The following is a 17,222-nucleotide window of genomic DNA, read 5'->3' on the forward strand; positions in this document are numbered from 1 at the left end:
ACGTATGGAGAGCCTTATGCTCAAACTAGTCCACTCCGATCAAGTGGGATTCATACAAGGCAGGCAAGGTGCGGATACAATGCGAAAGACACTACATCTGATGGAGGCAGCAGTGAGGGGAAAGTGGAATCCCGTATTGGTAGCTCTTGATGCTGAAAAAGCTTTCGATCGTGTGGACTGGAGGTTCCTGATGGGGCTTTTGCAGAAGGTTGGGCTGGGAGATCGAATAACGAGGGGGATACAAGCACTTTACAGGGGCCCAGTGGCAAAGGTGACTGTGAACGGGCAGATATCTAGGGTATTTAAACTGCAGAGCGTGACTAGAGAGGGCTGCCCTCTGTCGCCCCTCCTATTCGCACTTACGATGAAGATCCTTGCGGAGCGGCTGAGGGGGACTCCAATGGTGGAAGGGATTAAAGAGGTTTCAAGGGAGTTTAGATTGGGTCTCTAGGCAGACGATGTGCCGCTACACCTGGAGAATCCAGTTGGATCAGTACCTGCAACACTAGTGATAATTGAGGAATATGGGGAGTATTCGGGGTTCAAAGTTAACTAAGAAAAATCGGTGATTTTCCCGATTACCCAAGGGGACATCGAGCAAACTAGGACACTGGAGCAATTGGGGCTGCAAATACAGATGGATAGTATTATGTACATGGGTGTCAAGATTGTTAGACCGGGGGAAGGCCTGGGGGAAGCCAACTACCCTCGCCTCTTCGATAAACTATTCTCAGAGATGGCAACCTGGGGTAAGAGACAGCTATTGTGGATGGGCAGATTGAACGCTATAAAAATGAATCACCTCCCACGAGTATTATATTTTTTCCATATGCTCCCAATCCAGGCCCCGGAGACATACCCAAGGGAGGCCAAATCACAGATCCTGTGGTTCCTGGGGCGGGATCAGAAACCTACAGTGGGATACGAGACACTAATACTACCGAAGGATCGAGTGGGCGTGGGACTCCCAGATCTCCATGAAGTATTATAGGGCAGCACAACTTAGGGCAGTGGTCACGCACCTGATGGAGGACCCGGAGAGACAATGGGTATTCCTAAGGAACCAACATATGCTCCCAGCTAGGGTGGGGGAATGGCTCTGGGTCCCGAGGAGAATCCGTGAACATCCGTTCCTGGGGGTCCACTGGGAGGTGCTAAGCATGGGCGGAAAAAGAGAAAGGGTCACATCTTGGCCCTCACCGATGAGCCATATATGGGCACCCCCGGTCCGAGATGCTATACCAGAGGTCTCAAGGTATCAAATATGGTTCGAAGGGCGGACTCTCCAGAGTGGGGCAGCTGTGGAAGAATGGGAAATTTGTGAGCATTCAGGAATTGGAGGCAGCCTTGGACATAGGTAAACTCCCAGTGTTCCTCTACCTTAGGTTAAAAAGGATCTTCACAGCCGAAAAATTTAGGGATTCTATTCAGAGGGACCTTACGCCCGTGGAAAGTGTCTTTCATGGACATAAGGAGACGAAGGGTATTATGTCGTGCCCTTATGGGCTAAGGGGGAGGCGGTACAACGGTTGCGCCATAGATGGGAGAGGGTTCTGGGCACAGAGTTAGATGAGCATCTCTGGCAACAATGTGTCGGAGAGCCTTCAAAACATCGATCTCCTGCCAATACAAGCTGCACAGCGTGAAATTACTACACCAGTGGCAGTATGACCCTAAGCAGTTATCCAAAATGTTCCCCGCCGTAAACCGCCAACGTTGCCATGGTTGTGGTGACACTGCAGATTACTGTGACCACAAAAGTGATGGGTGGAAGGTTTCGAATGAATCTGAACCATTGGCATTGCTCTGGGCAACCTTCCACACCACAGTTTTTTAGCCCGTCTGCGCCATTGCAAAAGGGGTCCAGCCATATGCAAATCAGTCAGCTGCCGCCACCGATGGTAGCAGCCCAGACTGAACTGCTAGGCCAGGTCCCCTCTGCACAGAAACACAAGCAACCCCAGACATGTTTCGGCCTTGTTGGACCTCCTCAGTGAGGTGCATCTTGGTTCCCTATGGCGCAGCGAGCAGGGGACCCACGTCTGGGCATACCCTCTCACACATGGTGAGACAAACTGTGACCACAAAAGTGATGGGTGTGACCTAGCAGTTCGGGCTGGGCTGCCCCTTTTGGGGTAGGACCAAGCCTGATTTGCATATGGTTTTTCCCCTTCTGTAATGGCTTGGCAGACTGAAAAACAATGGTCTGGAAGGTTGCCCAGAGCTTTGCCCGTGGTTATGATTTTTTCAAAACCTTCCAGCCATCACCTTTCCGTTTTGCTAAAGTCACCCCGAGTGGGACGGGTATGCCCAGACGTGGGTCCCGAGTCTGCCGAGCCTAGAGACCCAAGCTACTCCTCACTGATGATGCCCAACAAGGCTGAAACATGTCTGGGGATGCTTGTGGTCTCGTGCAGAAGGGATGTGACCTAGCAGTTCGGGCTGGACTGCCCCTTTTGGGGTTGGACCAAGCCTGATTTGCATATGGTTTTTCCCCTTCTGTAATGGCTTGGCAGACTGAAAAACGATTGTCTGGAGGGTTGCCCAGAGCTTTGCCCGTGGTTATGATTTATTCAAAACCTTCCAGCCATCACCTTTTCGTTTTACTGCAGATTACTGACATATGTGGTGCGGTTGCCCGAAGGTGCAGATTTACTGGTCCGTGGGTGGATTAAGGATGCTGGAGGAGGGGAGTTTGCACTGGACCCTATGCTTGTACTGTTTGGCCTGGAGAGGAGGTGAGATAGATGGCACACTCTCCAGTCATTGGTGCATTTTCTTCTCCTGGCAGCCCAAGCTAATCGGGCTAGACACTGGAAGAGGATGGCCCTTCCCACAGTTAAAGAATGGGTCAACACAGCAAGGGAAGTATATATGATGGAAAAGATCACAGCAGCTATTCATGGAGAGGGGGGGAGGGTGGTAGAAATCGAATGGCAACAGTTTTGTACTACCTTTGTGTAAAATGGGATAGAGCTGAGGACATGGGACATGGGGCCTGGCCTGGCCCATCCCAATTACGGATTGGACGATGGGTAGATGTTGTGAAAGACAATGGGCCTCATTACGAGTGCGGCGGTAAGGAGTTAACGGCACCGGTAAGGATGCCGTTAACCCCTTACCGCCGCATTCCGAGGTCCCTTAGCGGGAGCCACTAAGGGACCAGGGAGCTAATAGCGGGCCCGTTATTAGCTCCTTCCCCATTCCCATTGAGCCCTATGGAGGCTTGAATGGGAATGGGGAATGGTTCAGAATGGGGACTTACCGGGTCCTCCAAGGTTGGAATGACCCGGTAAATCCCCATGCCGAGAACCCGGACACGGACACGAGTTTGGAGGCAGCCATGGCGCTAATAGCGCCATGGCTGCCTCCAAACTCGTAATGAGGCCCAATAAGTTGGAAGTTGTACCCCCGAAACCACCCGGTTGGGGTTATACTTGAAGGTGAATCCTGGAATGGGACGTATGGAGAATTGTTCCCAAGGGGGGGAGAGGGGATTAAGGGACAAGGGTCTATTAACAGTATCAAAGTTGCTGTTTAAAGGGGGGTTTCCCCGAAAGTATTTGTGTTATTGAATACCAGACTATGCTTTCAAAATTGATAAAATTCAATGAAAAAAATATATATAAGAAAGCGAGACTGAAAAGATCGGCCTAGACTTTACAGAGGGATCATTGGGATTTTAGTCTCCCAGATTTCCACAGCTTCTATCGGGCTTCCCAGTTGAGGGTCATGTTTGAGCTTATGAGAGAGGATCAGAGGAATCATTGGACATTCTTGGAAGACCTGTGTTGTGGGCGATTTGGTGGACAGGTAGGGTGACGGCGGCCTTTTCTACATGGCCCTCTCCCCTGACCTCAGTCTGGGGCCCTCAGATAGCCCTTGATCAACAGAATTTCAAGAGTTACCAGCAATGGTCGGACGGGAGGGGACTAGAGCGAGCTGGTCAGCTATTCAGCCTTGGCAATTTCAAAACCATGGAAGAGCTGCAGGAGGAAATGCCCCAGGCCAAAATCCTGATCTTCGATTATTTAAGACTAAAAGGGATACTCACGGTGCCGAAGTGGGAAGACCGGCTATTCAGGGGACTCACCTCTTTTGAAGCAATAATAAACACGGTGACAAGTAGAAAGCGGATGCTGTTGCGATTATACAGGGTGCTGATCTCTGCGGACCTGGGGGTAAGGCAAAACTTCAAGAAGATTTGTGAGGAAATGGCAGGGAAGGAAATCACGGGGGAGGACTGGGATCGGATGTATAAAATAGCCTTTCATGGGAACTTGTTCACAGCCACGATGGAGCACAATTTTAATTCCTTCATGTGTGGTACAGAGATCCCCTCAGACTCTCAAAGATGTTCCTGGAGGCCTCGCCCAAGTGTCCCAGATTATGTGGTCAAGTGGGATCCTTCATACATACATGGTAGGCCTGTCTGCAGGTACAATTGTTCTGGATGGAGGTCCTGAGCTGGATTAAGGAAGTTAGCAGGGAACGGCTGGCACCGGACCCTCTCCAAATGCTCCTGTGTCTCCCGACCGAGGATGGGCTAGAGTACGAATTGACTAGACTTATAGAAGCAATGTTGAGGACTGCCAGAATGACTATAGCTCAGAAATGGAATAGAGAATTTCTTCAGAGGAAAGCAGACTGGGAGTTAAAACTCCAGGGCATAATGACGCTGGAAAAACTATCGGTCATAGTGAATTGACCGCCTGGTCACGTTTCAAGAGGAATCGGGTCCTCTAATCACCAAATGGGAGGACGAAGGGGAAGAGGATTGAAAGGGGAGGAGGGGATTGTAAATAGAGAAAAAGTTACCCCAGGTGGAATATTGAGAGGAGGGGCGAGTTGCAGAGGGAAGCCACAAGGGGTGGTGGAACCGGACAAGTCATAGGGGAACGAAGTACTGGAGGGCTCGGGGAAGGAAAGCAGTGATGGGAGTGGGGCTGCAGTCCCGAGGTTTTGCTGATCTGAGCACTTTCATGGGGCTGAGGACAAGGAGACCGCCTGTGGTTTTGTTCTTTCCTGAGAGGTAAAAGGAGTGTGCAGCATGTGTCCGGAGGTCACAGTGAGAAACTACAGACACAATTATCTCATTGCTACGAGACTTTGAACAAGGGGTCAGGAGTGAGGGGGAGTCATAATGACGTATTGGTATTTTGATACTTTTTGTTGAGTGATCTAAAAAGTTAATAAAAAGTAAAGCTTAAAAAAAAGTTTGCTCCGTTTCTCAGCTGTAATTGCACTGTTGGTGTTGCCCAACAGGCAGATCGCTCTCTGGGCCCACCCTGTCAAGATCGCTGGGTCGATGGCCTCGTTCTTTTGCTTCCTCAGCCATTTGGAAGATCGCAAGTGGTCCGACCACATCTAGCGTTTTGTCCTGGCATGACCACCAAGACCTATCTAGACTCTTCTTTATGTCTTTGACATATCTGCCCATATAAGTTACCATCCGGTCATCGTTTTCCTGTGTTTCTGCAATCCCTTCTGGGAGATGGGGCCTCGGGTACTCAGCCCTGAGTTTGTTTCTAGCCTCCTTCGCTAGTGGCATCCAGAGACGCTTTTTCAAGTATGCTGCTATTTTCGTTGGCGGTTCCCACTCAGCGGACCGTGGGTGCACAAGGGTATCCGGGTCAAAATCATTCCCGGCTTCCTCTTCCATGTCGGCCTTCCTTTTCTTAGGAGCTTTGTTACATCCCTCTTCACTGGAGGACACTATCACCTCTACTTTCTCCTCAGAGGAATGACTCTGCCTGTGCTCCTTTTCCTCCTGCTTGCCTAAACTCTGGACCTCACTGCCTTTCTCTTTCCTTTTCACTTTTGTGGTGTGCCTGGAGGGGTCTTGGCCTCTTGGGACTTACGGGCTTTTTTCCGTCCCCCTTCCTCTCTCCCATTGTCATGACCACTGGGCAAGGGCCCATGTTTTCATCACCTAATGGGTCCAAATGGACCCAGTCCTGGCGCCTCTGGCACCAAGCTCATAGAAAAGTGTGCTTTGCACACTTTGTGCCTAAGGCACGTGCATCAGGGCCGGGCGTGGCCATAGAGGATCATTGGTGAGCACGTGCAAGAACCTCTGGGAGTGGCAAGGTGGAGCCACAAGGCGGGGGCCAAAGGGAGGGGCCGGGGCCAGCCTATTTAAGGCCAACCCGCCCACATACTGGCACTTCTCATTAGTTTGCTTTCTGCAGCGTAACGTTTACTGCCGTCCTTACCTGTTTTCCCTGCTCTTCTCCTCGTTGTGCATCTTACCTGATTCCAGCTACTCCATCGCTGAGGGCGCACCTTAACTGACTCCAGCTGCACCATCGCGGAAAGCACAGCTTACCTGCCTCCATCTACACCATCGCGGCACGCGCATCTCACCTATCTCCTGCACTCCATAGTCTGCAGCGCATCGCATCTTACCTGACTCCCATCGCCATCGGAGTTGGAGCGCTTCTTCACCTGATCCGGACGTCCAGCTATGCGGGAGCTTATCTAACATTCTTCATCTTCGCGGAACCTCCATCCTGCAGCTGCGGACCGGCCTCCGAACAGCCAGCCTCTGCTCGATGCCGCCAGACTTCTCCTGCAAGAGAAAAGAACACAACAGGTTAGGAGTCATATAAATAACTAATGCTCGGCTGCGCCATACCCAAGCCTAGCGTTCTACATTAAAAGCCAACTTACCATCTAGTTCAAAGGCTTTATCATCCTCTGGGGAATCACTGGACTCGCTCCAAACACCACAACTCAAGGCAGCCATCTTCACACCTATAGAGGAGAGAAAAGACATTTGCAAGAATTACGAACTATAATCACAGCAAAAGACATTATAATTAACGAACAATAATCATTGCTAAAAGACTCACCTTCTAAGTGGTTGGTTGCAGCCTGACTGGATCGCAACTTCCTCGGGCCAGTGAAGCAACTAGGTCCACTCCTACCCCTGCTACAAGAAGCAGGACCGAGAGCTCAGCATTACAAATAAACGGGTGAGCTTGCATGGGTAAACTATTGTGCACTTCGTTCTTGCACGAAAGAGTCGAGGGGACTCGCACACCACCACGCCATTCTCATTGCCTCTCATCTTCTCTCAGGGGCAATATCAGCATCCACAGCAGTTGATTCCGCAGCAGCTGTGGGAGAGAGTCGATCCAGGGGAGCCAAGTCGAGGGAGGGCTCCAACCGTGCCCCAGCGTCCCTGCAGAGACCAGATGAGCGTAACAGAACGCAAAGCCTCTCTGAATCTCTGCCTGGGCGTTATGGAAACCTCTGAAACTGACCAGTTGGCCCAATTACTGGGGGAGCTGCGGGCTGTAGTGCATGCCTCTAGGCAAGAGACCAATGCCTTGAGGAGAGACCTTATTGTAGCCCGGGAACGGATGGATGATTTGGCAAGGCAAATGCTCCAGACACACGAAGGACAGGTTCCGTTACCTGGGATTGCACCAACTCCTTTGCCACAACCATCACCACCAGTGCAAGTGGTACTTCACCAGCAACCCGAACAAATATGCCGTATTCATGAACCAGTGCCGTCTCCTCTTTTTGTGTCGACCTGGCGCCTTTCCTAACGACAGCGCAAGAGTTGCCTTTGTACTTTCATATTTGGGAGGCTGTGCAGGTGACTGGCCAATACCATTAGTAACCCAGGATGATCCAATACTTTGGAATTTTGGGGAATTCCAACGGGGATTGGAAAATTGTTTGCCAGACACCCCCAAGGGCAAGCCTTAGATAATGAATTATTGTCTCTCAGACAAGGAAGCCTCGACTTGTTGACTTACATTGCCACCTATTAGGGAGAATTCGCTTCTAAGTCTAATTTCCCTTACCTATAGAATCCCCCAACTGCTTTGCTGGATTTGAAGGGTTTCTTTTTTTCTCCTGCTTAGAGTGAGACACTTTTTTTCCCACTCTTAGACAGATTGCTAGTGTGTGTTTTAGGTTATCTTGTGTGCTTATTGTCTATGGGGTGTTTCTCACCCTCATAGGACTCATCTTTTTAACATGTGTGGTACACAGCACCCTCCGTGCCGTACCCCAGGGGTGTCATAGCAACCCCCAAACATAGACTCCATACCCTGGGCCTGACTACTGTCTCCCAGGGCATGTAAAGTCCTCATTGACTTTACTAGTCAATAATTATGAACTAAACCAGTACAACCCTCTTAATATGGAAGTACTGGAAAGGGTTAATAGATTTTCCCTAGTGTTCATTTTTGAGGGGGTACCGTACAGTCCCTCTCTCAAATGTTTCTGGCTGGCGGCAGTGGTTACTACCGTAAATATTCGACCGCAAATATTTTCCTATGGGATTTTCCCATTGTTCGAGGCTACCACTTTTACTGACAGCCTCTAACATACCGCCGGTTTATTTTAATATTAACTTTAATCTGGTGGGTTTTTTGACAGAACTTCTTTATTTATTTTTTTATTTTTTTAAAAATTCTTTTATTAATTTCAACCAAACAATACAAACCAAACAGGAGGTGCATATATCAACAGTTTCATTGTATATTGCTTACTTCTAGCTACTGCTTCCCTTATCCACCCCCCATTCCGAGCCTATTACTTTACACATTCCGTTTCTGCATCCTGTGGTAGGGTCTCTCCTTCCATGGGTTCTGCTGGGTCTCGTATTGACCCAAACAGCTCTATTAGTGATTACCAGGCCATCAGGGACTCTGTCTCCTCCTGCCCCCCAGCGTTGCTCGTTTCTTGCCATACTATGGTTTCTGCCTCTGCCCATTTCTGCAAATCTTTCCACCACACCTCCACTCGCGGTCTATGGCAGGTCTTCCACCCCATAGCGATTCTCCTCTTTGCAAGCACATATGCCAAATCCCTCAGTTTATTCACATGCTTGAGCTTCTGTGATCTTGAGGACCCCCCCCAACAAACAGGCCCACACTGTGTCCACTACAATCTTGACCCCCTTCTCTGCTAGTTTCCTCTCCACTTCGCTCCAAAAGCGGTCAATGACCGGGCATGACCAGAACATATACACCATGCCCGCGTTCTCCTCATCACACTTGGGGCATGCTTGCCGTCCTGCATTCTCAAACCTTGATATCCTCTGGGGTCTCATATATGCCCTATGCATAATATACAGTTGTATCTGTTTCAATCTCGTGTTTCTAGATACCTTCTTGTGATACCCCTGAGCCTGTTCCCACATCCCGTCCTCCATCGGAGCTCCCACTTCAGTTTCCCAATCTAGTCTCAGCTGTGTGACCTCCTTCCCCACCTTCAACATCTCATATATTCTAGATATCTCATGGCCCCCTTCCGCTATGTCGTATATCATATCTATGGTGGCATCTGGTTCATCCTCAATCACAGTTTCAGGCCATATTCTCTTAATTATTTGCACCATTCTGTGATGTGTGATGTACTGAACCACGTGCAACCCAGTTCCTTCCCGCAGCCCCTCAAAGGTAATAATAGATCCCTCTCGCCAAATATCTCCCATTGTTGCCAACCCAACCGGTTCCCAGTGGTTTCTGATTAGTATCCTTAGCTGTTCATCTACACCTGTTAATGCAACCAGTGGTACCTGCGGAGAGCATGGAGACGGGTTCTCCATCATCTGGCATGCCCTACGCCACATCTTCCACCCCAATACCATCATCTTGGGGCGCCCTTCCATTTCTGCCTTGGGTACGCACATCATCTCTTTCAAGTAAAATGGAGCACAATCTTGTCAAAACAGCCTGGATTCAGAGGTCTCTTCATCAGAGAGCCATTTGGCAACATACTGTAGTTGGCTCGCTACATAGTAAACCTCATGGTTAGGCAATTTTATCCCCCCTTTTTCATAGAAATTCTGTAGCTTCCATAGTGCCACTCTGTTCCGCGTGCCATGCCACAGGAACTCCCTGCACATACTGTTCAGTTTGGTGAAGAACTTCTTAGGTATCAGGTATGGTATATTCCCAAAGTAGTGCAGGAGCCTAGGCAGGACCACCATCTTGAGCATGGCTCCACGCCCCATCATTGCTAAGGCAACCTCACCCAAAATCGCATGCAATTTTCAATTATTTTAATGGCCACCTCCGTGTTGCGCCTATGCTCCTCTTCCACTGTGTGGTATATGTCTATCCCTAATTAACGAAATGTACTGACTGCCCATGGTACCTGCAACACGGGTAACTGCTCCAGTGCAATCCCTTTATACCCACCTAATGGGAACATGCTGGACTTCTGGGGGTTCACCGCTATACCAGACAACCCCGCGTATCTCTCCATTACTTCTAGAACATATTGGAGATTTTCTTCCGGGTGCCGCAAGTACAGCAGCATATCATCTGCGTATAGCGAGATCAGATGTCGTTCCCCTTTCGTCTCAATGCCTATGGTATCATATTGTTGTCTCAAGTATATTGCCAGAGGTTCCAGGGCCAATATGTAGAGCATTGGGGACCACGGACATCCCTGTCTGGTGCCCCTGCGAAGTTGCCATCTTTCCGACACCACTGATCCTGTCTTGACACTAGCCAGCGGTTCACTATACAGTATTTTCGCCCACCGTACATATCCAGGCCCCAACCTATAGCCCTCAAGGGTCACCAGCAGCTATGGCCACTTGACCGAATCAAAGGCCTTTATCGCGTCCAAGGACACAATTGCCATTTCACCTGCGTTTTCGCTTCCACACTCTATAATTCGTTGGAGTCGCCTATGATTATTAGAGATGTTCCTATTTGGGACATAACCCGTCTGATCAGGATGTATTAGTCTACCAATAACCGTCTTCAACCTATTTGCCAAGACAGCCGTCAATATTTTACTGTCTTGATTCAGCATCGACAGTGGTTGATAGGAGCTACAGCTTTGCCCAGGCTTATTAGGTTTGGGAAGCAGTATAATAATAGCTTCTCTCAGTGACTCTGGCAGACTTCCCGTCTCAAACGCTTCATTTAACATTTCTAACAGTGGGGGGAGAACCTCTTCCATGTATACTTTATAAAATTCACTTGGGAGTCAATCCGCCCCCTGGGTCTTGCTAGTAGGCAACTGTCTCACCACCTCCCCCAGTTCTTCTAGGGTAATTGGTGCATCTAGTTCCTCTTTCTCTTCCGCACTTATCTTGGGCAGTCCTATATCATCCAATGTTTCTATTATCGTAGCGCGACTGCTCATGCTGTCATCTCCATATAATACCTTATAATAGTCTGCAAACTCTTGGTTTACTCCCTATTGGGTGTCCGCTACACTACCGTCTTGCCTCGTTATAGTTCTGATTGTAACTCTGGGGGTTTCGCTCTTATATAGCCACGCCAAGAGTCTTCCTGGTTTATCCCCTCCCGCATGCTGTCTCTCTACATATTTTTTATAATTGAGGTTACACAATCTGTCCCAGTACTCCGGGCCTTTTTGCTATAGCTTGATTATCAATTTCAATTCCTCCTTCGTGCCGTCTTCGCCCCTTAAAGCCTCTTCCAATCTCTCCTCTGTCTCTCGTAGGTCAGCTAGAATCCCACCCTGCAGACCTTTAGATTTTGCTATGGCTACCCCTCTCATCACAACTTTAAAGGCCTCCCACAATGTTCCTGCCTAGTCCACACTACCAGTATTCGTCTTGAAATAGTTTACGATCTCCTCCCTCATATCCTGCCCAAAAAAGGGGTCTCTCAGTGCTTCCGCTCATAGGCGCCATGTCGGAATCCTTGCTGTCGGGGGGTATTATCGCCATCCGAGGATCAGGGGCGAGTGGTCAGAAAGGACCCTTGCTTTATACTCTATTTGTATAATCTCCGTTATTACTTCAGTTGTAGTAAAGACATAGTCCAACCTCGTGTGTAACTGCTGCGGGGCAGAATAATGCGAATATTTCCTCTCCTGGGGGTGTCTCATTCTCCATGCATCTTCTAAACCAAAGTCACCCAGCAATGCTTGCACTGCTTTATCAGCAGGGGCGGGTCTATCCATCTTTCCATCCGACCTATCCACCCTTGGGTTAAGTACACAGTTAAAGTCCCCTCCCCAAATCGCCGCACTCCCCACACACATGCTCAGATTAGTACACAATGTTCTAATGTACGCCGCTGTGTTCTGGTTCGGGGTGTGCTATACTTATCTCCCTATTTTCCACCAGTCCCCTCAATATAACCATCCTTCCATCTGTCTCAGCTACCTCTTGCAACCGTTGGAATGGGACATGTGGCGCCACCCAAATAAGCACTCCGCTGGCATAAGCTGAATATGATGAGCCCACCATCACTCCCTTCCACTTCCTGGCAATCATATCCATTTTCTCCCGTGTCAGGTAGGTCTCTTGTAGCAGTGCAATGTCTATTTTTTGCCTGCGCAGGTACAACATGACCTTATTTCGCTTTAGATAACTATTGAGCCCCCTTACATTCCATGTGACTATTTTAAGATCCCCCATGGCTTATCAGAGTTCCATTCCACCTCCCACAGGTGCAGTCCAGATCTAAGTTCCATTCCATTCTGTATAGGCTTGTTCCCTGGTTTAAACTCCCCATAACCAAACACACGCCAAACTCCCTGATCCTCCCCTCTCCCACCTCCCTTCCCATCCCCAACAACACACCCCTCAACTGTTGCCCAGCTCTATCCCTGGATCTCAGGCACCCCCACATCTAGCTCTTTCTGGCTATCGCCTATACTCGAAGCTCCGCGGGGTGAGGACGCCCTAATGGCTATCCTACTGCTACTACTACTATTGCACAGCGGGTAGGGTGCTTTCGTCCCGCAGCTCCTATTTGCTTCAGTTCAGCCACACTTTACTACTTAATTTAATTCAAACTGCTATATTCCAGTCCATTAAATTCAACACAGTCCAAGGCATCATCGCCATACACCTGCTTTACACGGTCTCACCCCATTATCTTAATCTCTCTCATAGTCATTGTTGGGATACCCGCACTGCGTCATATCAATATACCTGCAACATCCCAGTCACTTATCGTGTTCCTCTTGAGCCTGCTCCGCATCTCGTTCCGGGCAACCCTGCAGGTCCAACCATGTCGCTGCTTCTTCCGGAGTGTCAAAAAAGAACATCCTGCTTTTGTGCAACACTTTCAGTTTCACGGGGTACAAAAGCATATATTTGATTCCAGCCATGCGTAACCTCCTTTTCATTGCCACATAGCTGTACCGTTGCCTCTGGACCAACATTGTATAGTCGGGATACGCCGTGATGGTGCTTGAAGCTCTTTCAATCGTTCCACTTTTACGAAAGTACTCTAAAATCTTCTTGTGATCTTTATAGTTCAGTATCTTTACAATGATTGCACGGGGAGGGGCTCCAGGCTTCGGCTTCCTCGTAAGGGCTCTGTGTGCGCGTTCCACTGCGAATCCCTGCAAGAGTTTGTCGCCCCTATTTCTTGCAGGATCAGGTTCTCAACATAGTCTGTAGGGTCTTGGCCTTCCTCCCCCTCCGGCAGTCCGACCACGCGGATATTGTTCCTTCTTGCTCTCCCTTCCACTTCCTCTGCACGATTCCCCAGGTTAGCTACCTGTTGCTTCAGTACGTGAACCTCCTTTGCATTGTTGGTGCTAGTGTCCGTGTTGGTTTTCACCGCACTCTCCAAGCTGCTCGTTCTCTCCGCCAATGTCCTAACATCTTGTTGCAGCAGGGTTACTTCTATGCCCACTGCATCTATTTTAGCCTCCAGGGAAGTGCGCAGATCGGTCATCGCTATCCCCCATGAGTCCCTCAGCTCTGTAATCGCTGCTAGTATCTGGTGATTTTCAGTCGCTAAGGTGCTCTCCACAGGATGTTGTCGTCGCAGGAGATTGCTGCGTTTTGGCGAATGCCTCCATCGTGGATTGTTTGTTTTTGTTCTTACGGCCCCTCGCCCTGTCATCTTGCCGCCTTAGTTATGTATCTGTGGTTGCTTGGTCTATGGTGTATCAATCCTATTTCACTGTCTTGATGCAGCACCAGGGTATCCCTCCAAGCCTGGGGCAATTGTCCTCGAGGAGCCCGTGTGTAGGTTGCGCTCGATGGGCTATTTCACTGATTGGGTTGCGTCCTCCCACGTATTGAGTTGCCTTGCTGTGTCTTAGGGACTATTCTTTCTCCCATCATAAACACCCATCTTTTGTGCTCCTTGCACTATTCACACCATTGCTCATATCTGCAGCAGTCTCTCCTATGTCCTCATTAGCTTAGTTCCTCCTTGTGCGCCGTGCCCTTCTCTAATGGCTTTCACCTTCTGGGTCATTCCCTCCTCGGGGTCCTCTACTAGGCTTCAGCACAACAAAGGCCTCACACTTCTCAATACTGCACTCCCCTTTATCTCTAGGACAAACCTCCTTGGTTTAATAATTTGACCTCTCGTGGCTGTTGCTACACGGTATCCTTTCCGCCGTATTCAGCTGCTGGCATTAACAGTGTGCAGCCTCCATTGGGCCCCAGCTGCCCTTTCTGCTGGGATCCTGATGGCTTTGCTCCCAGCACAATTTTCGCACTTTTGCGTGCCTCCTCTCTCTGCGCGGCCCTCCCGAGCACCCTTATCTTAATATCAGCATCTGCTACTTATGTAGCCCTCCGTACTTGCAGCGCACCCGCTACCTCTGCCACAATGTATCTTATCGTTGTAATCCATTTCATTTATGCTTGCGCGTGGATGCATTCAGGCAGCCGCTCCTCATTCTCTCAGCTCCATGGCGCCCGGCTGCACGCAGCCAGCTCTCTTAGATGGAACGCTCGGGGAGTCACGCGTTTGGTTACAGTTTTACCTCGATCCACTCCTCCGCTCACCGGCTTGCCGCGCCCCGCTGCTTAGCGTGGTCTACTGTAATTGCAAATGTATACTCCGCTGGGAACCCTGTCAGGAGTCAGCCCTCCGCTCACTTCTCCCAGCCCAGCTCCATCATTTCGCTGGTCGGGGTCGCGGTGCCTTTGTTGTCCGCCATCTTGCGGGGATACGAGCCCTGCGAGTCCCACACACAAAAGTCAACAACTCCGGCTTGCTTACAAGAAGCTTGTTGTTTGCTGGTGTCGTGGAGCGCACCTTCCAACGCATTTGCCTATGTTTCCAGGAACTTTTAGGTAGTTTTAAGCATCAGCCGGAGCTGCTGCAACAGAGCACTTCCTATTTCATGGCTAGTTAGCCACGCCCCCCCTTGCCAGAACTTTAATAATATTTCTTTCTCATGTCTTTCTCTGAAATCCTAACCTGGGTCAGGGATCCTGTGTTCGTCCTTTTGGCGGGCTTCTGCACAGAAGCCCTCCTTTCAGCGCCACTGAGTCTGGGGTAGACAGGATGTGTGGGAGGGGGCGAATAGGCACCCTGGACAGGGTTGCCTCCGCAACTCAAGTTGCACTCTGCCCTGATAGGCTGGGGGGTTCTCCCGCCAGGAGAGCCACCCTACTGTGTGAGTGACAGCTAGGCTGTATGAATGGGGGTCTTGGTGCATAAAAGCAGGGTCCTGAGGACTGGAGGACAAGACATCGCCACTGGAACTAGAAACCCGAAGAGGAGAGAAGCTGAAGACATCTGCAATGACTGAATCACTGGTGAATCACTGGTGAAGCCCTGCTGCTGATCCCCACCACTTTCCTCCAACGACTCGAGAAGATCTTCGCCTGCAAGAGTCTTCTCCCCTTGAGCTGGTGGGGCCAACCAGTTCACCAATCGCCTTCCAGGACCTGCCTTGGTCGAATTGCCCTGCACTCGGAGACCGGATAGCCAGGCACCCGTCCACCATGACCACGATTTAAAGGAGCGTACCTTTTATTAGTTTTGGCAGCACTGCGGCTGGCTTCATCCCTGGGCAGTGCAGTAACTTGAACCTTCCTCCATGACGAGAGCCTCTCGTCCTCTGCTGGATCTCCTGAACTGCAGGAACTGCCAGGAACTACCGCCACTGCAGGAGCCTCTTCCACTTTAAAGGTACATTGTTCCGCCAGGCCTCCCATTTTGTTGGGTATTGCTAAAGGTGTTTTAAATCCTTAACTTACCTACTGGGTTGGCCGCCCCTATCGTCTAACACTGTCTTTTACCTTCTGCAACCGCCTTTTCAATTAGTTAAACAAAGACTTGACTGCAGCTACTAGAACAGTTTGATCCTGGGCACATTGCCTTGTACCATTGACTCTGGCACAGGCCTATTGACTCTGGCTAAATCTGTTACAACTTCCTTCTCTAGATTGCTTTTCACCTAGAAATGTGTTGGTGCACCTAACTCTTATAACCACCTTTTTCCTTCCCCTTTTTAAACTTGTGAAGTGCCATTTTGCTCGGTTTTCACCTCACTATTGCATATGCTAAAGTACTGCCTTGCCTAACTTGTTCACAATCTACTTGGGAAGTGTGTCAGGAAACTTAAAGGGATCCGGTATTCAAACCACTCCGGAGTCCGGTACCAAACACCGAGATCTGTTTCACCTACTGTTCCCACACATACCAGTCTCAACCGTCATGGAAATAGAGCTTCTTCCTACGGTAGGCGTATCCATATTCCCAGGGTACGTCTTCGCACATTCCGAAAGCGCTGGCGGTTGCCATGGCAACGCAGACGCTCTGCGTTGTTGAGATCACGTGTCTTTTCACATTGAGCCCAGTTGTGGCGAATCACGTGACCAGTCTGTGTAGTATTAATGGAACGTTCAAACTTGGCACTTTGCTTCTGAATTTGTATTCTATTGCCTTGTCTTCGCGTTCTGGGTCCTTGATATTCTTGTGACCTCGGCCTGTTTACTGGATTCCTTTGGATTGCCCTCTTGTCTCCTAGCTTCAAACCTGTTTTTGACCTCGGACTGTTTATCGACCTGCTTACCTTGTAATTCTGTTTTCCTTTCCTCAACTGGTTTTGACCACAGACTACTCACCAACCTGCTGCTGCCACCCCCTGCTTCTTCCTTACCTGCATGGTGCTTATCGCAGACTTTAATCCCTTCCGGCGTGTTGATCTAGAGACGCTTTGTGCTGCTGTCAAACCCTGCTTCCTCCTTACATGCACAGTGCTTATCGCGGACTTCAGTCCCTTCCAGCGAGTTGAACTAGAGGCGCTTCGTGCTGCTGATTAGGTGTTCTCGTGCCGGCAGTGGGTAGGTGGATCAAAGAACTCTTCTTACGCGGACATTGGGATTGTGTCATACAGGCGTCCTCGTGCCAGCAGGTGTTAGGGTTTTCTGGACTTACCTTGGATCTCCAATTCTTCCTTTTCTTCATGGCTCTACAAGAAACATACAGACGGTAAGAGCGTTCCATGTATCCTTCATCAAGTACTTGAGTGATATCCATGATTAGTCTTTA

Source organism: Ambystoma mexicanum, chromosome 11, assembly GCF_040938575.1.
Source record: "Ambystoma mexicanum isolate Mex_15411 chromosome 11, UKY_AmexF1_1, whole genome shotgun sequence".
NCBI classification, from domain to species: domain Eukaryota; kingdom Metazoa; phylum Chordata; class Amphibia; order Caudata; family Ambystomatidae; genus Ambystoma; species Ambystoma mexicanum.